Source organism: Canis lupus, chromosome 33 (genome assembly GCF_011100685.1).
Source record: "Canis lupus familiaris isolate Mischka breed German Shepherd chromosome 33, alternate assembly UU_Cfam_GSD_1.0, whole genome shotgun sequence".
NCBI classification, from domain to species: Eukaryota; Metazoa; Chordata; class Mammalia; order Carnivora; family Canidae; genus Canis; species Canis lupus.
The window spans coordinates 12,418,028-12,442,197 of record NC_049254.1 but is presented as its reverse complement, the minus strand read 5'-3'; the positions used below and the strand labels follow the sequence as shown (position 1 = coordinate 12,442,197).

The following is a 24,170-nucleotide window of genomic DNA, read 5'->3' as shown; positions in this document are numbered from 1 at the left end:
TGTATGTAAAACCAACTTCTGTCACCGAGGCTATGCACTTGATTATCACATCATTATCTCAAATTCAATGTTGTTAAGACCTGTATGTTAGTAAATTGAACACCAATAAAAAATAAATTAAAAAAAATGTTAAGACCAAAAATCATGTTGTCCTTTAGCCCCTTTCTCTTTGAATTTCCCCTTCACTGCCCTAGCACCAGCAGTCTCCCTGTCCTCTGACCTTGAAACTCAGTACACATCATTTCCTTCTCTTCCTTACTTTTTCTCTTCAATTTTGCCTTTTATGACAGTGACATGTCGGTTCCTTTTTATTGCCACAGTGACTAATAAGGCAGTTGTGTTCCCGCATCCCAGGGTTGCCTTCTTGAGTCCTATGCTGTGTTGAACTGAGCCGCATGAACTGTGCTGATGACCTTGGCCTCTTTCCATGGTGTTTATTGCTTGTAGCCTACCTTGCCTGGAATTCAAAGTCCTGTACGGTATGACTGAGGAGCTCTCCAGCCATTTTACCCCCTCCTAAACCCAGTGATTTTAATGATAATGCAACGTACCTGATTTGGTGGATTTGCATGCAATGTTCCCTCTTCTAGATTATGGAGTTGAAACAGTACTTGTCTTAACTGTATCCTCATGTCAGACTCCAGTGAAAGTCTAAGGGTCTCCTTTTTTTTTTTTTTTTTTAAAGATGCTATTTATTTACTTGATATACAGAGAGAGAGAGCACAGGCAGGGGGAAGGGCAAGCAGAGGGAGAGGAAGAAGCAGGTTTCCCTCCAAGCCAGGAGCCCTATGTGGAGCTCAATCCCAGGATGCTGAGATCTGACCCAAGCTGAAGGCAGACCCTTAACCGATTGAGCCACCCAGGCACCCCTAAGGGTCTCCTTAAACCTCCCTGCATAGTAATGTTTTCCAAAGTGTGGGAGCTATAATTTTAAGTGGTGCACAGAAAAACATTAAAAGAACATGAATTACTTAGTCTAAAAAGTTACTCTCTTTCCTACTTATTTCCTCTTTTTTTGTGTGTGTGTGTGATTTTTATCAAGCAGAAGACCTCAGTTTGGTTCCAACTTGTTTCTGACATCACTCTAACACTTGATGATGTTTCTTTTAATCAGTGAGACAGCAAGGAGAGCGCTCAGTGCATTTGGCAGTCAACGTTATCTAGCAGTTGAAAATAAAAACTATTATTTTTAACATTTGTTACCTTGTATCTATGTCAAGAACACTGATTTTCCCTTAGAAATGTGATATTAAGCTTCCATTTAAACTATGTTTTACTGGAATATACAGAAAAATATCAGGTAAATATTAATGATGGAAGAATTGTTAAGAGGAAAATTCAAGAAGGTGGAACATAGGAATGGCAGAAATCATAAAAGCCACTCATGAAATGGCTGCAATCTGAGAGCTTTCCATTGCCATTTTAGCCTACAATTTTTTTTCTTTTTAAACCGTGAAAGTTCAGGTACTCTTCTGCGAGGATTTTCTGTATTAACTCATGGAATCCTCTCAAGAATCCCATGTAAGATACTTTTGTTTTCCCCATTTTACAGATAAGGAAACGGAAGACATAATTTGCCCAATTTCTCCCACATAGCAAAGCTGCAGAGACAAGTTTTGAACACAGGTTTTCAGCCTCCAAAGCCTGTGCTCTTAACCAAAATGTGACTCTGCCTCAAGAGAAACACATTGATTTTTGATTTGATAATAACAAGTAAGGTCTTTTGTGCTCACTGCCATTCATCTGTCCCTTTCCCTCAGAGGAAAGAATTTTACACTGACATGAAGTCAAACTCTGCGGAAACCTATGAGTAATTGTATTTAGAACTGATTTCCATCGTGGCAGACAATTTGAGAAGCTTTTCCTTCCAACAGTTTAATTCTTAAAAGTCAGGAAGCAGTCAGTTAACTCCAGGTTCAATAACAAATAGGAAAATGCCAGTCCTTGCCTAAATAACTTTCCGAGTCTGTCCATTAGAAAGTCCAGGAGCTTGATGACCAAGCACAATTTGCATCTGCTTCCTCAGCAGACTGCCTCCTAGATGAACAGCCCTCGGCAGTTCAAGTGAAATATTTAGTAACTAAACAGGAGTAGTATGAAAGCAAATTATATACTGGAGAAATACATCACAGAAAACGTTATGGTTGGGATTGATATTAAAATGTATTACCCTTACATTTGCCTTTTCAATTCTTTAAAAAACCGAAGGAGCACTTTCCTGAGGAAGTATGGTAACTAATTTTATAATTGCTATAAATCGTAATTTGACTTAAGGATTTTATAATAACCAGATATATTTTCAGCTTCCCTATATGTGAGATATAGATCCCGTATACAACTAAGAAATATTTAAGATAGAAATTTGCTCATAAACACTGCATATTTATTTTTAAAACACAGTTCATATAACCAAAGTTGCTATATTTCTTTCATGATTCTTATACCTACTAATTATTGATCTAACACAGAGATGGGCAAACAACAATAGTCTGCAGGTCAAGTCTGACTCTTGGGCTCTCTTTATGCAGCTCACAGGCTCAGAATGATTTTCACATTTTTGACGATTATAAAAAGAAAAGGAAGAAAAGAATATGTGACAATGACTGTAGGTAGCCTGCGAAGCCTAAAACATCTCTAGGCCTTTCACAGAAAAGTTTACCAACCTTTGATCTACTTCTAAATTCTGTATTTCCAGTTTTTATTTTGCTATGAAACCATTTCATTTTTCTTAAACATCTCTAATTTAATTCCGGTATTTGGTAGTACTTTATCTTTCAATTTATAATATGTGATTTTGGTGTTATAATATAAAGTCAATCAGTTAAATGTATTTCATATTTTACCTAAACTAGTGTTTGTCATGCTGGCGACCTGCACTTTAGAAAATGCACCTGAGGAACTACTTCCAAGGACTATTTGCACCGGAATACCAAACCTGAGCCTGATACTGCCTCAAGTAAGATTTTGGGAGGGGGGTGGGAGTTAGTCATTGAGGTGAATTAATGTATTTTGCTGATAGGAGGGATATAAGTCATTGAAAGGCAGACTGTGATATCTAGATGGCCTGCCTATGAACCATGTCTCCTGGTATTTACAGGAGGTATTTGTATAGTTCCCTTTCACGTTGAATTTGAGTTTGCCCTTGGTGACTAATAGAATGCAGCACAAGTGACACCACATTACTTCCAAACTAAGTCATACCAAGTCTTGTAGCTTTGCCTTGTTCTCTTGAAATGCTTGCTCTTAGAATGTTTCTTCTCGAAATGCAGAAACCACTTGGTAAGCCACATGGAAAAGACATGTGTAGGCATTCATCCCAAGATGAGCTCCTAAACAATAGCCAGCATCAATTACCAGTTATTTGAGTGCACCGTCTTGGACATCTAGTCTAGTTAGACCTTCAGATGATTCCAGTACCAGATGCTATTTGTTTGCAGTCACTTGAAAAGATCCTACACAATAAACACCCAGCTGAGCTTCTACCACCATGAGAGATAATAATAAATTGTCTCAAACTATTGAGTTTGGAGTGGCTTGTCATGCAGCAATGGGTAATTGGATCAACATATTTCTGTCATTCTCTGAGCACTTCCTTACTTACGGGCTTATCTTGTACTTTCCTGTGGCTGCCTTGGAATCAACCGTTTATCTGAGAAATTCTAGTTTCTATTAGTAGAGAATGTTATTCAGAAACTAAGATATAGGTGTCAGATGATCTTATTTTATAATAAGATCAAAAGATCAAAGTAGGTCCCTACTTTGAGATCTTCTAGATAGTACTAAACTGTACAACATAGGCCCCTTTTTGTTTTTCTCTTCCTCTCTCTCTTTTTCTTCTCTCTCTCTCTCCTTTCCTTCTTTCCTCTCATTTTTTTTGTTCTTCCTCTTCCCCCTTCCCTCAATTCCTCCCTTCCTTTATTCCATCTTTTAGTTCCATGAATTCACACTGAAAAACTTCAATTCTAAACCAACCACACAGAGATTGCTACAGCCATTCCTTTTTATCACACTTGTAACTCTCTTCTCTGACAATATATTATTTCCTTAATCAGTCTTCCATACTTCATATTAACTTCATATTGAGGGAGTTCTTGTCTCCTTCAGCATAGGTGCCCTTCTTACCCTGGAGTTTTAACTCCGTACATAGCAAAGACACCGACAATATACCCATCTACTATATGAGCTCCCACCTTTCTGGCCTATCTAATGACTTTAGGATGAAATAGCTTTTCACTCTTTCAGATTTTAATAGGTACATGTTCTCTTCATGGAGGAAGAAAATCTGTCTTTTAATCTGCTCTATAGTTTACTGACATTATTACACTAAAAAAAACTAAAACTAATGAAAACAAAATAAATATTCAGCAGGCTGTATGCCCAAAAGTTATGCAAATTCTTCAAAGCCACCTAGTTTCATAATTCTTTAAAAACAGATACTAGTATTACTGAAGAAGTAATTATTTGTAAAAAGTAATTGGACTGAAAAAAAAAGTAATTGGACTGTAAACAGTAAGAATTTTTGTTGTATAGTGTTTAGGGTACCCCCAAAAAATGCATAAATGGAAATGGAAAAATGGAAAATTTTGATAATAATGATGTGTGATGAATCTAAAAGATAAACAAGAAGAGAGAAAAGGGGAAAACAAAGTATGATTGGTCAAATAGAAAGTAAATATTACATTTAGATGATAAATTGACAAATGGCTAACTATTGGGGAAAATGTAAATTATATGCAGTATACACATATACAAATATATAACTGCAATAAAAGTGAATTTTTTATAAAAATTTAAATTGTCAATGAGAAATAAACTCACAATATATGAAGAAAATATAAGTGAGTGGATATTTACATAAGAGACAGGGAAAACTTTTCTAAATTTTAAGATTAATTCCAGAATCTTTAATGAAAAGATGTTAGAATTGGCCACATGTTTAAAACATCTTTACACCAAATTAAATATATAAAAAAACAAACATATAACAGGAAAATAAACAAATAGAAAAATGTTGCAATAAATACCAAATCTATATTTTTCTTGATACGCAGAATGTTCTTAAACAGCAATAAACGTAGACACACATACACACAAGCACTCTAATAGAAAATGGGAAAGGATGTGAACAGGCAATTCAAATGAAAAACATAACACATATATAAAATATAATAGCTCAATAGAAATAAAAGAAATACTCATTTAAAACTCATCTGAAATTTATTATATTAGAGAATATTAATGAAATAATATGTAGGGGAGTAGCTATTTTCATATACAACTGTCATATTGTAGTTTTGTATGACTCTAGAAAGCATAATGGAACCAAAAGCTTTAATGCATTTCCTTATACTTCAAAATTCCATTTCTATGAATGTTCCCTCCATGATAAGTAACTTGATAAGTGCAAAAAACATTATAAGTACAGTATATAACAACATGACTGACAATTTTATAAGATACTTAAAATTTTTTTTCTTAGTTTTATTTTACCTTATCCAAAAATAGGTCCTTCAAGAACATGGGAGGAAGAAGTCTTTGTACATATAATTTTGATAATGAAAATTTCTTAGACTAACAAATTCTTCTCAGATGATTTTCCCCCAGTTTTAATGTACTCCTCTAGCCTTCTACCTTCCTATGTGTACTTGTCTATATACATCTATAGGTATGTGAACACAGGAATATAGAAAATCTCTGACATAATTTCAAGTGTATAAGCTTCATTAACTTGTATTGATTTTTTATGGAGTCATTGTTCCTTTCAGTCTGAATGTCTGAGATTGATTTCAAGCAAATGCAGCAACAAATCAAGCGTTCTTCCTTGGGAAGAGATGAATGTCTTGTCTCCCAACAATCTTTGGCTAAGTGCCATTTCCATTTTGTTCTCTGGAGTTTTGGTTGTTTGTCTTAGATATTTTATTGATCTTCCAATTTTGGTATCCTGAGTAAATTCTAGAATAAGTTTAATAGTTAAGATGGACTCTGAATTTAGGGATACCAGTTTCCCCAAATTAGTAGGCAGCATGAATAACTGTAGGCACCATTATTTATCAAACTCCTATCAGGTAGTCTGCTCTGCTGTAAAGGTTGTCTAAGGTTGCTTGTACTAGGACTTCAGACAAGTTTCTTGAACATTCTCCTTAACTCTCACGGTCTTATTGCAAGAAGATGAATTTGATTACAGCAGATGGCTTTTGTAAATAGTCTTTTTTAATTCAAAACCAGTGCAGTGGTTAACAGAGACTTTGATCAGATAGACCTTTATTGCTATCCAAGTTTCATTATTGAGTGGCTATATAACCTTGAGAAACTTATTTAATTTTAATCACTTTCTCTCTAAAGTGAGGAAAGAGACTTATAGACAAATTTGACTAAGAATTCATGTAAAATATGTAGCCCAGTGCCTGATGCCTGAATGGAGTGATTAGTGCTCCTCTTTCATCTTCCAGCACCTGCTCTAGTTTTCTATATTTAAGAAATGTCCCACATTGTGATTCTTAGAACACCTCCCACCACAGAAACCAGTTACCAGTTTTTCTAATCTTTCTTGCAAGTATGCAGAGGCATGTGTGCTAGATATTGCTAATCACATCACTGAAGCTAGAGGCGTATAGAATAAAAGCCTATGTCAAGTTTACTTGGCAAGATTATGGTAAAGATAGAAGCTACACTTAATTTTCAGTGATGATTAAGGAAGCTTTACTGTGATTTTTGGCAGTGCTCCTGAATGTTTTATCTCCAAGAATTTTTTGATCCTTCTATATTTTATTTTTATCAAGTAACCCTTTTCCCCACTTAAATTAGTTAGGTTTTTTTCTACTAATGACAACTAAGAACTTTAACTGATACACTAACACATAACAATGGTCTTCAAATGGTGGTGGTGGTAGTTAATAATAATTGTAATAGAAAACATTATATTAAGCCATGAATGAATAAAGGTTGATAATACTGAAGCTGGACGATGAGTAAATAGGTTTATGAACTATTTTATTTTCTTTTACATATGCTTGAAATTGTGATAAATAAAAAACACTTACATAAATATATGCATGACAGACGCATGTGGTGACAGATGGAAATCATTTGATTCTTAACAGATGCTTTACAGCTTATTTTTGAAACCAAGTGAACGGTATCTGCAAGAACTGACAAATTCTAAACGTGAGGCTTTATTCAGCTTAGTTTTTTGTTTAACATTGTATCTACTTGCCTCACCTATAGGAGGTAATCATAAATGATGTGAGGGGATGGTGAGAGACCTACATTTTTCCTTATCTTAATATATTAACTTGCATAATTTGGTGTTTCAAATTTTGATCATGCAATTTTTCTCTAAAGAATCATATTTTATAGGAGTTCTCGGGTGGCTCAGTTGGTTAAGCATCTGACTCTTGATTTTGGGTCAGGTCATGATCTCAGGATTGTGAGATAAGTCCACATCAGTATCCACACTAGGCATGGAGCCCACTTAAGATTCTCTCTCTCCCTCTGGCCCTCCCTAACCTTCCCTCTCTCTCTCTCTAAAAAAAAAAAAAAAAAAAAAGAGAGAGAGAGAGAGAGAAGAAAAGAAAAGAAAAAAGAAAAATCATATTTTAGATTAAAATGTATGGTGAAACAAAGCTCCAAGTAAACAAATTATAAATTATTTTAAAAATCGTGTTAGGAATAGATCTTGTCAATAAAATTATGTTTTTGTCAAATGATCTGCTTTGAAGTCTATATTATGGTAATCAAAGTCTTTGAAGTTTTAAAGGTTGAATTTAGTTATTGTAAAATATTAAAATAACCAATGCAATATTGCTTGATAATTGATTTAGACATATACACATATCTGGAGGTATTATTAATGCAAATAAGATGTTTTCTTCAACTAACTAAAATGCATAAAAAGAATAAATAATGGACATATTTCAAGGTACAATTTGTTTATTTAATCATAAAGTGGAAGAGAATAAATCTAAACCATAATAATAATTGAGTAGAACAATTTCACACTGTATTACAAAATATTATTATCATATTTCATAAGTATGTTATTTTAGGACAGGAATCCTTATTTGTAGATAAGGAGTCTGTCCAGAAGCTGAGGCTCAACATCAGTATTTAATTAATAAATGTAAATAATTTGTGTGGGAGTTGCTCTAACACCCTAATATTGGCAACAGATTCAACTATATCTGTATAAATCTACAAATTCATTAAGAACTGTAAAATCACAAAAAGTTCTTTAACTTTCTGACTCTGAGCTTTATTCTTTATATACATTCCTATTTGTAAAGCTGTATTTATTTGGTATAATTTGGTATAACCTCCAGAACCTTTAATATACATGTACCAAGAATATCTTCATTTAGGATTTTTTACTTTAAACATCCACACTCATTTTGCATCCTGAATGCAACTCAAATCCTTCCTCTGATTTACTGCTAACATTCTAATACAGGCCCTTGTCATCTTTTGTCTAGATTAACCCAAATGCCGTGTAACTCATTTTCCTAATTACTATCTGTCCATTTTCAATTCCTCTTCAGATACTATAGTTTATTAATTCTAATCACTCAATTTTTCACATTTTAACTTGTTTGCAATCAGAGAGCTTCTTACAATCACTGCCAGCCAGGTGGCAGTCAGGAGGAGGTAATCAGTATCTGTGCCCAAATCTCAAGTGCCCCAGTATCATAACTTGCATAGATGTCAGTGATAGGAAAAATAAGAACAATGGTAGAACCACATTCCTAAAGAGAAGTTTAAGAAGTAGTCTAGCTTTATATGACTGCACATCTAGCTCTTGAGCACTAATGGCTTTTGTTTTTTTATCAGTTCTTTAAGAAATGTATTACCAACATTCTTGACAGCATGGACAAAGATTTCGTATGTAAAATCAGATATTCCCAAATTGGGAAGTGACTCAATTTTTACTTCTTATGAAAAAGTTTTGAAAATACCTTAACCATTTTATTTTCATTCTATCCTTTTACAAGGTATCATAAAAATGATAACTGATAGAGGTAAATGTTTAATTCTAAAAATAACTTTTCAACAAATGTAAAATAATAATTTTGAGTGATTGGAAGCATTGCTTCATAATTTAAATTGGCAGTATTTTTTTTTTTAGTGCACCTTAAAACCTTTGGCATCTTGATTTCAATAATTTACCTTACTGAATCCTCCAATTAAAAAAAATAGCCATCAACATCTCCCAGTCTCCATTAGCATGATGGGGACTGCTTTAGAGTGTATTATCTAGAAGCAGAGACCAAAACAGAATTCTTGCAACAAGTGGTTTGCTGATACATGCTTTTAGGTGAAGCCTGTGATTGGGAAACAGAATCTGCAGAAGAATCGAGGTCTAACTGTGTGCTCAGCTGTAGGCTCCATAAAGTCTAGGTAAAAATGTGTGTTCAGCTGATACTATGGGAACTTGTGATGATTTCTGTACCATATCAATGTAGTTAGGTTGAAACTGTGTTTCTTTGAATCCTCTTCCTTCTTTGGCTTTGGCTTTAAGGTTGGCCATAAGAGAAATATGCATGGAATTTGTAAGAATTTTCAGAAGTGAAGCAACTGCTGTTCTACTCTGGAGGTCAATGGAGGGCACTGGGTGCTGTTGCAGATTGCTTCCATTGTACCCCATCTGCTGACTCTCGCACTTGGCAAGAAGTGGTGGTTGGGTCCAAAGCCACTGCAGCTCCCATGTGGTCTCCTTCACTTATCTCTGAGTCCTGGAGCAGATGAAGGTGAAGCTCCCTGATACAGGTCTCCAGCTTCATCTACAGGCCAGCTGTGTCATTGAGGTTGGAGGCAGCGGGAGACAGATAAAGCTTTCAGTTTTTGCTCGTTGGTTCTAGCATGAGTTTCAGTTCCTTCTTATTCTCTCCCACTTTATGTCTGCGTTTTTTTTCTTACTATCAGTTGGATGACTTTTGGCAACTTCATATTTATCATCAGATGCAGTAGTAACAGTCTTCCAGAGACTTCTTCACCAATACTCATAATTGTATAAGTCTAATGCTTATATAAAATCACTTATTTAGTACCACTTATAATGACAAGTCATCTGACCAGTGCCTGAATACTACAGCCCACTAGATCAGCTATGTCTCCACAGAACTGTCCCCACAAGACAAGGAAGCCAGGCTTTCTTTTTTTACTCCATAGCAGCCGTTGGCAATGGATCACCCTCCAGAAGGGAAAGTGTAACCTCCCAAGCATTTGTGGGCAGAATGACTCTTGAAGACCAAGGGCGATTCTCCTGAGAAGGACCCAACAACGAGGTGTTGGTGGCCCACACTAACACGAGCTGGAAAATGAGTAGGCCATCCATCCAAAGAAAAGAGATCTGGGCAGGGAACTTAACGCTTCTACTCCCAGGCACTACAATTTACCCTCTATCAATTTGTAACCTCATTTTCTGATACTTCGCATGACACCTAATTTTGACCACAGTCCTTTGTCTATTTTCTTAAAACTTATTCCATTTTATACCTCAGACCTAAACAGATATTCTTCTTTTACTGTCTGAGAAACTGCTATCAACCCACTAGATTATTCTCTAATATGTCTTCCTTTCGGCTATCACAATCTTCTGTACATGCCTTTATCATAGTAGTTTTATTTGTGTTACAGATACATCTCAGATTTTTAGATTGGGTGTTTGATAACTTCCGATTTGCTATTATTCAAAGTAGGCAGGATTATCTCTGAAAGATTAACTTGTCTTGTACATTGGATAATTAAAATTAGAATGCTAGCAGTACTGCATTTTGAAAGCTTAATATTTATCATGTACACTAAGGATTCTAACTCAGTTCTGCATGAGTTATCATATTCTTATGGGGAAAGTTAAGGCAAATGGAAATTAAGAACATGTGGCCTAGAATTCTTGTAGGGTGTTTTTGGCGGTTGTTTATTGTAGTGTTTTTTTTAATCACCCGTCCAAATGAATATCTTAACAGAAAAATCACTTGAACTTATATACGCTCATGAAAGAGGGCATGTGAGGTCTGTTTTATCTCATGTTTTTCTGACAAGCAGTTCTAGTTTCACTATTTCACCACTATTTTCATATAATATATCATTAAAAAGCAACTAAAAGAAAGATAAGTAGAAAAAAAGGTAGAAACATATTTTAAGATCAGAACTCTTCTGATAATTACAGAGTTTGCAAATTTCTAGAAATTATTTCAAGGTTTTAAGACCAAACTATAATCACATGTACTACAATTTATAGAATCAGATTTTAGAACTGGATTCTAGTTCGTCAGGTAACAGAGATGTTTGAGGCGTGGAAGGTTTACATAATTCAAGCAGAATGGTAGCTAATGAACAAATAGATTGAAGCACTCATGCCATAGAACCTAAAGATTCTTTTTCTCCCAGGGGATATTTTTCAGGAGAAAAAAAAATACCAATGAAAGATATGAACAAGGAAATAACTGAAAAAATGACCCAAGAGGGGAAAACATTAGAAAGGTAGACAAAACATGCTCAAGATTAAAGAACTCAAATCTTAAATTGGTCTCTTTTAATATAAACAATGAATATTTTTCAAGCAATTAATGCTAGCTGTTAAAGTAAACAGCCCAGAGTTATCAGTACTTAACACAATAAAATTTTATTTCTTGCTCTCCTCGCAGGCTAATCAAGTGTTCGGCAGAAGGGATTCCCCATGGTTGAGGAATCATGGGTTCCCTGCATGGTGCTGCTACCACTTTTTCTTGCTTCCCGAGAGTCCTGCACTAGGTCCTCCCTCTTTGTTCAGCCAGTCAGAAAAGTATGGAGTAAAGAGAAGCTGCATGACATTTTGTGACTTTGTTGATTTCTTCCCAGAAGCATCACTTGACCCTGGCCTAACTAAAATGCAGGCTAGGGAAGGCAATCTTCCCATGTGTGCAACAGGAAAAAATTGATGGCTATGCCGGTCTCTGGTTTTTACCAGAGTTGTATTTTTGAGCTGAGCTGGGGTTCCCTAATTAGATCTGCCTGAGTTTAGATCCTGACTACTGTTTATCAGCTCTGAAACTTGGAGCAAGTTGACTTTCCCTCAATGCTTCCATTTCCTTATTAATAAAGTAGAGGATAAGAATAATACCCACCCCATAACATTGTAATAAAAATGAAATGAATTACCGTAATATTTATCTCAAATCCTTGGCCTATTAGTTTTAATTAGTGTTTTTACCATCTTTACTTATAAGGTGCTGAAGAGAAACTAAAAGTAACAATTTCCAGTTGACATCACTTATAAGCATTGCATGCAAATACTGTTGAAACTAACATGTTCCTCCAAGAATACTTCTGGGACAGTAAAATTCCACTAGACATCAGAAGGGGGAAAAAAGCTTTATAGATCCAGCTTAACTCTCACCCCTGAGTGAGAATGAGAAAAGGAAATCAAAGAAGACGATTAAAATAAGAATTCGGCTTTGTTCATTTGATCACCTTCTTGCTCTACCCTGGGAGCCTTCTGGATATTCATGTGGTCATTATATATAAGTATTTCTCCAAATCATATTGGTTGGTCTCAGCATCGTAAGTAAAAATGGAAAAAGAAGGAGAGGATACAGGCACCTGGGTGGCTTGCTCCACCAGTCAAGCGTCAGGTCATGATCTCAGGGTCCTGGGACTGAGCCCCACATCGGGCTTCCTGCTTATTGGGGAGTCTGCATCTCCCTCTCCTTCCGCCCTTGCCCCTGCTCTTGCTTTCTCTATCTCTCTTTCAAATAAATATAATCTTAAAAAAAAAGTAAGGAGAGGATACAGTAATACAGAAGGAAAACTGTGAAAATTAGTCAAGGCTATAAATGAGACATCTACACTTGATTACAGGTACTCCAGAGACAAAGGTACAATGGAAACACACATTATGATGGCAGCAGATGAATGGGAATTTGAATGGGAAAAATATGCATTTGGTGTATGAGTGTTCTTAATCGGCTTTATCCCTCTTTTTGAATCTTTTAATTTTCCGATTTATGACCTATACAACAGTCTAATTAGACTGCTGGGCCACCGTAAGTAAAAGTCACCTTTGTTTGGGTTTATTCCTTCAGTCATACTCTTTCCTCTACGAGATTAACGCTCTCTATTCCCGGGTCTAAATCCATTTACTGGAGTCTTACTAATCTGTTATAATTATGACAAGCCAGCTGCTGTCACAAATACAACCCAAAATGTATCACAATTCAAGCACAAATTGATTGCTTACTTATGTGACACATTCAGTAAGCAAGCTGTTGGCTAGCTGTTGGCCTTCTTTCACACAGTCATTTAAGAGGTTGGAGGCAGTCGTACTTCCAAGTCGTACTGAGGGAGATCTTCATTTCAATTAAGCAGAGGAGGAAAGAATATTAAGGAATCGATGTCCTGATAGGCTAAGTGAGAACATGACACTTCTGCTGTTCCCATTCAATTATGTAGAACTCAGTCATATAACCATATAAGGAGAGTTGGAATTATAGTCTAGATGCATGCCCAGAAAGATGAGAACGTTGGCTTAGGCAAGCTGCTAGCATTCTCTGGCACACTTACATTCTTAGTCCATCTCAGAAGACACCTTTTTTACAAGGCCTTTTCTGATTCTCCTTAGTTCTACTAAATTTCCTTAAACAAATCTGTTAAGTCACTCCTCTTATTTGACTTAAAAAAAAGTCAGTGCTTTTGATTGTTTGTTTTGTACCAGGTGAGTCCTTCCATGAAAATGGATGTGACCTCCTTGAGGGTGAACTCTGAGTGGCATTCATCTTTGTGTCTCCTCTAGTCATCATGCACTGGAAAGACACAATATTTTAATTTGCTTTTTCCTTGGTTTAGTGGAAAGAAAGAAATTCTCCAAAAATCAAGCTCATTAAAATCACAACTGGCAGTTTTATGTTGTTATTTATTTAGGATATTATTTTAAAGCTCAGCATATACTCTAAAGTCATACTTTAGAAAATGCATTCCAAGAGTGAACGAATGATGGCGTATGTGTCACAGATGGAAAAGAACAAAAGATGCCACTTACACTTCCAACATTCTGAAAATAATATAATGAGGCCTCTTATAAATGGCTGTGCTTCTCTCTTATAATGAGAATAAAACAATTCACAAGAACAAAAGCACAGCTTTAGAACGAGTGGTAAATGTAATAGAACTACTTAGTAAGGAAGGCAATCATTATTGAGAAATGAAAGAATTGAATTTAAACAATAAGACAATGGCCCATGATTGTTTTAACATTTTTGCTTTAAGAAGGTAGATGGGTTATAGAACTCATCTTGATTCTGTTAAATGTTTAAAGTAAAACTGTGGGAATAAAATTTTAAAAGTTCCTTTCAAAAAAATGTGAATGCCAGTATTGACCACAGCTGCAGGCTAATTAAGGAATCTCTTAATAATGATAAGAAAGCTGGCTCATTTCCCATTCAGATTGCTTATCACCAAGACAGACAACATAACTGATGGCCACACAATATTAAGATATATATCAAAGTCTGTGAGGAAAACTTGATTCTACCGTAAAATTATCAATCCATGGGAAAATACAGTCATATCAGATCAATTTTCAATTTCTTTCTTTTGTAAAAGAATGTGTGTAATGAATGATAAATGGATGGTGTACTACAAATGAAAGATTTGTTCAATGACATTGTACATTGTGTTTAAAATTAAAAGCCACATCCCCAGAGCATGGGTCATGATGATCCCACGTTTAAATCTAAAAATGTGAATGTAATACAGAAGCATAAGATGAAACTTATACTGTTAAAGTACTGTGTTTTATTTTAAATCCAATCATTGTATTGGGCAACTTATTGGAATCATTTACTGCACTAGAATTCAGTTGTATTTATATCACTCAAAAATAAGTACACTTTTGAAAGTTTCGTGTTATAGCATTTGGCTGTAATAAAATTTGTTGTTCTATTTTAAGAATAGAACAGAATTTAAATTTTAAGAATAGAATACTTGCATATATGTCAAGCATATTATTACTTAGATTTGGGTAAATTGTAGATCAGAATATGTCCCTGAAATATTGAGAACCTTACCCACTAATTCATCTGACTTCTAAAAGGTTTAGCTGGGTCTCACAACAGTAGCATTATAGATGTTCTTTCTCATTTGGTGTGAACACAAGATCTAAAGACTGTTTGGCAATAGAGGTCAGTATCATTATTTATAATAAAGTATTTTATTATTTCTGATAATAATTAAGATACTTGGGCAGACCCTCTCTCTTCCCAGAAGAGACGTATTTTACTTGCCAAGAAAATACTAAATCTGTAAATGGATCTAAGATTTCACTTAATTTAGTAATATTTTAGAAAATAAGTGAGGGTATTGTGTTCTTCTTTTTTTTGTTTGTTTGTTTGTTTGTGTTGTCTTTTCCTTATAGAGACTAAAATTTTCTCATGGTCCTGAGGCCCTTTTCCTAGTCAATCAGGGGCATTCATTATCTCTAGGAAGAGTTGACACAGACTAAAACAAAGAAGTCAATTGAATTTCTGAAAATATTTTTTAAACTTGAGCTGATGGGATAACTGAGAGACTCCATTGCAATACTAGGATTTTTATAGACAAAGGGAATTGGGGCTTCATAATGTTAAAAGACTAGTGATCTCAGAACAGAAAGATCATACTTAAATCACACCAGAAATAAAATGTGTGAATTATATAAGAACTCGTTTTCTTGCTACAGTAAATGGAGAAAACAGTAGAACCTAGCAGATGGAGAAAGAGATTTAAAAGAGATATGGTTAGAGTTTTACATGTTTCTTTCGTCCCTTAGAAGGGACCTAACATTCTTTCTAGGGCAGATTGCAAAAGATGGATGTGAGAATATGTTTAGTGGGGTCTGATATAGATGGGACTTGCACCTCCCTTCCCAGCCTATAGTGTAGGAGAAATTAGACTCTCTTAGAGTGGTTATTCTAATAATAGCGATAGCGTAGAACTGAAAGAAATGGGCCTGGGGTCAGATTTGGAGGGCCCTTGCATCTCATGGCTATCTAGAGTTTCTATGAAAGTTCCCTAGGTCCAGTTATAGAGTATGATATTGCCCGAGAACAAGTGAGCAGAACCAAAGATATGTGGATGTACAATGAAGCACAGATGTGGAAACCAGTGGTCGTGGGAGGATCATGGACATTAGTAGTAAAGGCCAGAATACAATGATGGAGACCAAGCAGAATGAGTTACGCTTGGGAAAGGCTCATGCAGGTGGAAAACAATGGTAGAAAAGAATTTTGCCATTATGTCAGGGCAAGACATAAGCTACTCTAACTCCCACTTAGCAAACTTAAATCATTCCAAAGAAAAGGAAAAAAAAAGAAAGAGAGAGAGAGAGACAGTAGACTATTTAGGAAGATCCACAATTGATTGAATAGTTACATAGGTGTCTAACCAAAAAATTAAGACAAGATTAAATTTGAGATAATGAGCAAAAAGAACTAAATTCATTTATATAAAGTTCAGTTGAATTCAGTTATATGAAGTCCCTGAAGAATAGCCTATTGTGTGGCTAAAATCTTATGTCTGCTATCTAGCTATTATTTTAAAAGTGAGAATTTTAACGTATTTAACTATATTTACCTAACAAAATGAAACACCTAACTAACACTTAAACTAAGGTCATATTTTAATCAAAGTACTAGTTATAACCACCTTTTGCAGATCAATTCTAACTGACTAAAAGTTAAAGAGGGAACAGGTGAAGGTATAATGGAAAAACACACTTATCTGCCTGGAACTCAAAATCGGTTTTCTTATCTTCCAAAATCTTTCCCAAGAAACACTCCATTTTGAAATCCCCTATTGCAAAACCCTATCCAGTAAAAACTGCTGCTGATCTGCTCAGTAGATAAGAAAACCAACCCTGTATTTGTCTTATGATGAGTGAATTAGGCCCTAATTAACCTATAAAACATCCCTTGTACTTATTCAGGTTTGCCCTGGATTATTAAATATATTCTTTCAATATGTTTGATTTGCTTCTGTATAAATAATAAGATATAAATCACCCTTTAAAGATGTTGTAAGAAATATCTACTAAGCCATAATATGAAAATATGTCTAGTACTTTAATTGGAAATCAGTTTTCTATGATTAGGTACAAATAATGCTGAGGCATTTGTAATAAGCAACTGGTTATAAAATAGTTAATTTTTATTGATCACCAATTTTATCAGAGTTGGAAACTAGTGAGAAGCCATCAGAAAATCCCTGGGTTACAGTCCTAGGTTACTGGCTCACTCTGGGCACACCACTTATTTAGGCCTTTGTTTATAAAATGAGAGTTTAGATAATATTGCTAGAGCTTCTTTTTGTTTTTTCATCATGTAGATCCTTTTATGTTCTAAAAGGGATCATGCCTGAGCTGAATCTATGAATCTTTGAATGATGAATTTGGAAAAACAACAAGGATTGTTCAAGACGTGCATGAAATTGAAAAGAAAAAACTTAGAACGGTGGATGCAAAGATGTAGAGAGAGAGTTCATGGAGTATGTTAGGTACTGGAAGCAGCTCAGTATGCCTAGGATATTAGGCGATTAGGCTGGAAAGGAAGAAGAGCCACACCATACAGGCTTGGGAGTGGCATTCTGAATGGAAACTGAGGTTTCGATGTCAAGACAATTGAGTATTACACCAACCTGTGCTTAAGAAGCGTTGTACCATATGATTTCATTCACACGTAGAATTTAAGAAACAAAGCAGATGAAAGTAGAGGAAGGGAAGGAAAAATAAGATAAAAACAGAGAGTGAGGCAAACTCTTAACTGTAGGAAACAAACAGGGTCGCTGGAGGGGTGGTGGGTAGGAGTTTGGGGTGATTGAGTGATGGGTGTTAAGGAGGGCACTTAGAGTAATGAGCACTGGGTGTTGTATGCAATTAATGAATCATTGGATTCTATCTTTGAAACTGATAATACACTATATATTAACTAAATTGAATTTAAGTACAAAATTTAAAAAAAAAGAAGCATTTTGGAGTTGGGTGAATTAAGTCTCATTGTTAATATATGAAATAAAGGAGATTCAGAGTTGATAAGTTTTATAGTTTCTTCACTCCCTTAGACTTATTCCATTCATATTTTTCCTCTACATTTTTTGTGATTATGTAGTCTTATCAATCAAAAATAATTATCTGTACATTTGGGTCATTTTCATGTTTATTAGAAATATAGATAAAACATTTTAAAAAGGAAAGAAAAATAAGTAAATACTATTTCAGAAATAATTTTAAATTGTATTTAAATAAAATAACAAAAGACCTCTTTGTTTTCACTAAATAGTACAATATAACAGTGAAATACTTTTCACTAATTTTGGAATTTTTGGTTTAACATTTTTCTGTGAGTCGTATGTCTCTTTAAGTTAAAGGGACACATTAAGTACATTTTTAATAGATTATTAGCAGTAGCCACTTGCTATTGTAAAGGTCAAATACTTTAAAAAACCTCATCTTTTTTTAAAGGAAAAAAAATGAGGTCATCTCTAAATTAGACAATTCTTCTTTGTTACGAGTTACTTTATGAAGATTTATGTACTGCAAAATATTTTCATGATCACACTTGATAACATTGCAGTTTTAAAACAATTTTACTACTTAAAGCTCTTGTTTTTATAAAATTAACTACATTAGTGTCATTCCCATGTTTGCCATGGAATTATGCATATATCCCTTGTGAGAAGTAAAATAAGCCAAGGAATGACTGCCAATTTGTGTATAAGAATGAGTTTGCACTTACACTTATTTCTTAAATAAAAGAGTCGATAGAAACAGAAGTTCTACTGTTTCCATCCTACATCCCAAAGTGCCATCTTAGAGCTCATTTCCTTATCAAATTAATTTAGAAAAAAAAATAACCTAGATGAGCAGGTTTTTAACTATTAATCACATTATTATAAGTTGCCTAATTATTAAATGACTTGTAATTCAACACTAAGAGCATAATGTTTGTTTGAAAAGATTAAGTTCTAAATTTCCTTTGGACAATTATGAACATTCTTTTCTGCAAAATATATTTTGAAGTTTTCTGTGTTAGGCTATAGTTAATTAGCCTAAGTCGCTGAGAGGATGTTTTGGGAGAGTAAAACAGGAAAGGCCGCCTACAGAACACAATACTCAGAAGTTTTGCATGGAGATTTTGGCATTAAGGTTTTCACAAAGAATAGACACACACTGTAGCGATTATTGATTGCCTGTTGGGGAAGGGAGGGCGGGGTTGAGAAAGAGCAGGGACTTGAGAGAATTCAAGGGTCTGCACAGATCTGGTTAAGAAGCACAATTAAAGAATCCAGTCAGGGAAATAAATTTGTGCAGATGGCTCAGAATGGAAAACGATTGTCTTTGCTGTCATGGGTCATAAATTCACTCTCTTTCCCACAAAAGAGATAATTGATGCTTCAAACATTATGTACTAAAAGTACAGTAATGAATCCACAGTTAGTTTTGGGATAATATTGTCTTTTCTTAAAAGTTATTGGGAGCTTTCCTTCATAGAATGGTTTTGAGGACATAAAGAAAATCCATCCAATGATCAAAGAGATTTTCAAGAGAGAGATCCTGGGGCAATTGCTTTCCTCTTATGAATTGATCTATTTTCTGCCTTCATGCAATGTTCAGTTTCATTGAACCTTGTAGTAATTCAGAAATATTTCAGTATTTCAGAAAAAATGACGGGTGGGATTAGAAAAGGATATGCTTTATTTATTTTTTTAATAAGAAAAAAGGAAGAAGGCAGGAGAAGAGAAACTAGAATAGGACCCATGTACGAGGATGATTCAATTTCAATTTCCAGTCCTTCTTAGTACATTTCTCCTAAAGAGTCATTATTGGCTTCCTCACATTCTCTTTACTCTCTTCCATCTTTCCTTGCTCATTGAGACACATTTTTCTTTTCTTTTTGAAGTAAAACCCTTATTCTTTTATTTTCCAGGGCAATTTTATATTGTATTTTTGTTATTATTATTTTTATTTGAGAATGATTGAGCACTATCATCTCCCTGAACTTCAGTTTTTCTTTTCTCTGTAAGATGAGAATTAATAATTCATAATTCATTCTTTTTGCTATAAAAACCTGAGAAATAGAACTAGATCGCTTGTCTCTACTTGCAGGAGGTTTTGTGACACACATAGTAGCAGCTCAATAAATATTGTCTTTTTCTGAGTCACAGACTGACAGCTAGTCTCTCAAATGATTATTATTTCTTAAGCCAGTATGTATGAAGTAACTCTATCAAATAAGGCAACATATAAATGGTTTTTACAAATTAAGTCACAAAGGCATTTAGCTATTCCTATTCTTTATTTTAACTCTATGCCTCTTTACCACAACACTGTTACCTATTTTGCCCACATCAAATAATGGAACTTTAATTCATATTATCAGATATGTACGGCCCTTTTAGAACAACTATATATGACACATATAATATCAATACATTTTTAGCTATTTTTTAAGGCAGAGTTTAGTGAAGTTGACAAAGACATTGTTGATAGTGATGTCTAAATCTATGCTTGTAAGGAAGATTATAATCAGCTCACTATAAAGATACAAAAACTATGAGTTTCCCCAGATCTTTTCCACCAAGGAGCTGATGGCAACTCTTGGTATATGTAAGGGCTTTTGCCCACTGTAGATTCAGTTCTATATGATTTATATTGTTCTTGTCACATGCTGAGATATCTACTGGATTTTTTTTTAGTTAGTTTTCTAATTAATCTGGGGAGTGACCACGAAAATTTTTCACTGACCTGAATTTGTAAATCCAGTGTTTCTTGTGAAATGGGAGAGGAAATAGCAAAGGAATTATTCAACCATTTTTGTCAGTAAGACTCTCTTCATTTTGGATTCTGAACTCAAAATGCATTCACCATAGAATAGAGACATCTGATGACATAACACGTTCTGTGCTGTACCATTACAGGGCACCCTGTCTTCAAGTCTTTGGGGAGAGATAATCAGTGGAATCATGCTATTATGATTGCTGAAGGTCAGTTCCTGATGGCTGACAGTGCTGTGTGATCCTATGTCCTGTGACTAAATTATTTTCAAATAGCTCTTTCTAGAAATATCTTTTTCTCTTCTCTACATTTTCTACCACATGTATACACTTGCCACTATCTCCCTATTTTTGCCCCAAATGCTCACTCAGATTATTATTCGAGTTTATACATTTTTGGCAATATTAATTTAGCCCTTAATTATATTTTGTACTGTAACCTTTGGTTTTTCATATCCTAGAATATATATGCAAGCTGTTTCATAAATAGAATTCTTGCCTAAAATCTGCTAGGTATCAAAGCTCCAAGAGAAGAGGTCACTTAGAAAATGATTGGCCATGTGTTTCTTTGCATCTCTGGCAAAATAAGTTCTCCTTGAAATATTATTATGAATAAGTCATCATCTAGGCTAGAGGCCAGCTATGATATTTCCATTCTCTGGAATGCCCTGGAGTAATGTCATGCAAGCCCAGCACATGGGAGGTAGGGCTTTCAGGGGCAATGCCCCAAGTATCTTTCAGCACTACAACGTTTCCACTTTGGTTTATGTCAAACTGGCATCCTGCCCAAGAAAAGCAAAGACCTCATAGTTTAGGGGAGCAGCCATGACCTAAAATACCCAATATTTGACAATGTCTTTGCTTAGACCATAACATGAGCTGAAAATATGCTTTTGACATTGAGTATGCTACAATGTCTCCTCTTTTTCTTTGCATCTATAATATCTACCAGATATAGGAATGACAGTGATAAATGACAATGAAAAAAGAATGACTAAGCAATTGAGTGTATTAAACATTCATCTCCCAGAGCCCCTAAACTAATTATTTAGTCTCAGGTCATTCATGTTAGGTTGACTCTTCCTCACAGTATATTTTCATCATCTAGATATATTACTTTCTATTTTTCAAAATCAGTATAAGAAACAGTAGTAGTAAGTTCCCAAGAATAATATACTCATTTTTTTCTTAAAGAGAAAAGAATCCCCTCATCCTCCCAAACTAATACTGCATACTATTCACCCATCAATATATTTATCCCTCCATCCATCCATCCATCCATCCATCCATCCATCCATCCATCCATTCATTTGTTTATTCACCCACTTATTTTCCAGAAAGGTTTTTAATCCCAAATTAATTTTCAAGCACTCTGCTGGGTATCAGGGGTATGGAGGCAAACAAACCAGAGCCCCTTTCAGAGGAAGGAATCATGATCTTGTGGTTTAATCAGATAAAAAATCAATTATAGTAGGCAGGCCTATGATGGGATTTTGCCCAAGACTGTTTCAGTACAACATAAGAGCACCTGCCTCAATTAAGGAAATCAGGGAGAATTTTCCTGAGGAGGTAGCACTTGAATTATGTCTTGAAGGATAAAGTGAATAATCCAAAAGGATAGAGAGAAGTAACAGTACCCAATGCATAATGCAACATTCTACAAGCATAAGTGAACATGACACATTCTGGGGCTACATATGCGTAGTGAGGTAGTGGTGGGATGATACGTAGGCTGCAGAAGCCAACACTTGTGTGACATTTTAAGAAACTTCTCTTTGATTCTAACGCAGGGTTTATCCACTGAAATATTTTAAGCGGTAGAGTCATGATCAGTCTTATGGCTTTAGTAAATTTTGACATGAGGAATTGACTTGAAGAGTTGAGACAATAATCAAGGAAATAAGTCCAGAGGACTTTGCCTGAGAGAATTCTTTACCTAATTACGTCTTCTTCTTCAAAATGATCTATTTACCATCTCCTAATCATAAATGGTCTTACCTTTCAGCAATCTGCCTAAGATATTTTAGAGGAAATTTGATTAAAATATTTACTAAAGATAATATGTAGAGAGCACTATGAGGAATGAGAGGCATAAAAGATAAACACGGTCCTTTTCTCCTCTCAAGAAGTTTCTTATTAAGTCAGAAGTATTCAGGACCCCGATATCTTTAATACAGACAGGATGGAGGAAGAGTGTTCATGAGAAAGACTGAAAAGAGAGAGAGATAATATCTATCTGGGACAGTAGGGGCTTGTGAGGGACTTCAAAAGAAAAATTATCAGAAGAAAATGAATAGAATTTCAATCAGTGGACTAAGAGAGAGGAGAAGAAATTACTCAGAAAGTGATATTATGCTGATCTCTCAGCAGGTATCATGTAACAGTTTTTTTCTTTATTTAGGGAACAGAGAGAATCAATGGGTTGTGACTACAGTTCTTTAGAGTCTAACCAAGGTGGCTGTGTCCTTTCATATGTTGTTTGAATATTTCATAGTGACACAAAATGAAGAAAATATGGTAAGCCCCTGTTTTAGTCCATTTGAACAAACACTTATTTGCTCCTGCCACATCCCAGATACTGTTCAAGGTCCTAGAAATATAACAGAGAAAAAGATAAGCAGTAGGTATGTCCTGAACATTTTATATTCTATCTGGTGAAAGCATGTTAGAAACACAAAAACATTTAAATAGATTAAGTTATTTCTGGAAGTGTTAAGTTCTGTAAAGGAAATAAACCCGAGTAATGGGATAGAGAGACTGAAGGGTGCAGTAGAGCTTCGGCAGACTGTCCAATTCGATGATCATGAAAGACTTCTCAAGAGTTTAATTTCTTTCTTCTTTTTTCTTTCTTTTACCTTTTGATTAAGTATAAATATATGCCAAAAAGTGTGTAAAGATCACTAATCTTACAGGCATTTCTCCAACACTTTTTGTCCATATTTTTGCAGGTTCACCATGTAGATCAAGATATGGACTGTGTCCAGCACCTCAGAATTTTCCCTTTGGCTCCTTCCCTAGCAATGCTTGGTTAGTGAACTGTGTGTTGAGCAGTTTACATTTGAAATAAGACCTGAGTAATGAAAAGAGATCAACCCTGTGATTATCTGCAGGTACAATATTCTAGGCAAAGGCAACAGCAGGACTTTAAGGCAAGAAAAAGCTTGTTTGTTTAAGAAACAAAATTAATATCAAAGTAGCTAGAACATAGTGAAACACAGAAAAACAGGGGAGGATCATGTCAGAATTATGCAGCAGCCAGATCATATAAGGCTTTGTTATTTACACAAAAGAACCTGAATTTTTTGGCTTTCAATGTGGAATCTGTTGAAAGGATACAAATAATGTGAGATATTGTTGATTTTTGTAAGTGTTCGTTCCAGGAAAAAGTTTATCCAGGA

At 34.8% G+C, this 24,170-nt stretch overlaps 1 long non-coding RNA gene across 3 annotated transcripts in view; it reads left to right on the top strand.

Moving 5' to 3' along the window:
• LOC102156904 overlaps positions 1 to 24,170 on the top strand; it is a 336,233-nt gene that overhangs the window by 282,257 nt on the left and 29,806 nt on the right. For 2 of the 3 annotated variants that reach the window (XR_005383242.1, XR_005383243.1), the window contains exon 7: positions 2,853 to 2,956. This is a non-coding gene — a long non-coding RNA (uncharacterized LOC102156904). Of the gene's footprint in view, positions 1 to 2,852; positions 2,957 to 11,639; positions 11,805 to 24,170 lie in introns of those variants that run through there. The other variant, XR_005383244.1, reaches the window with a different exon arrangement.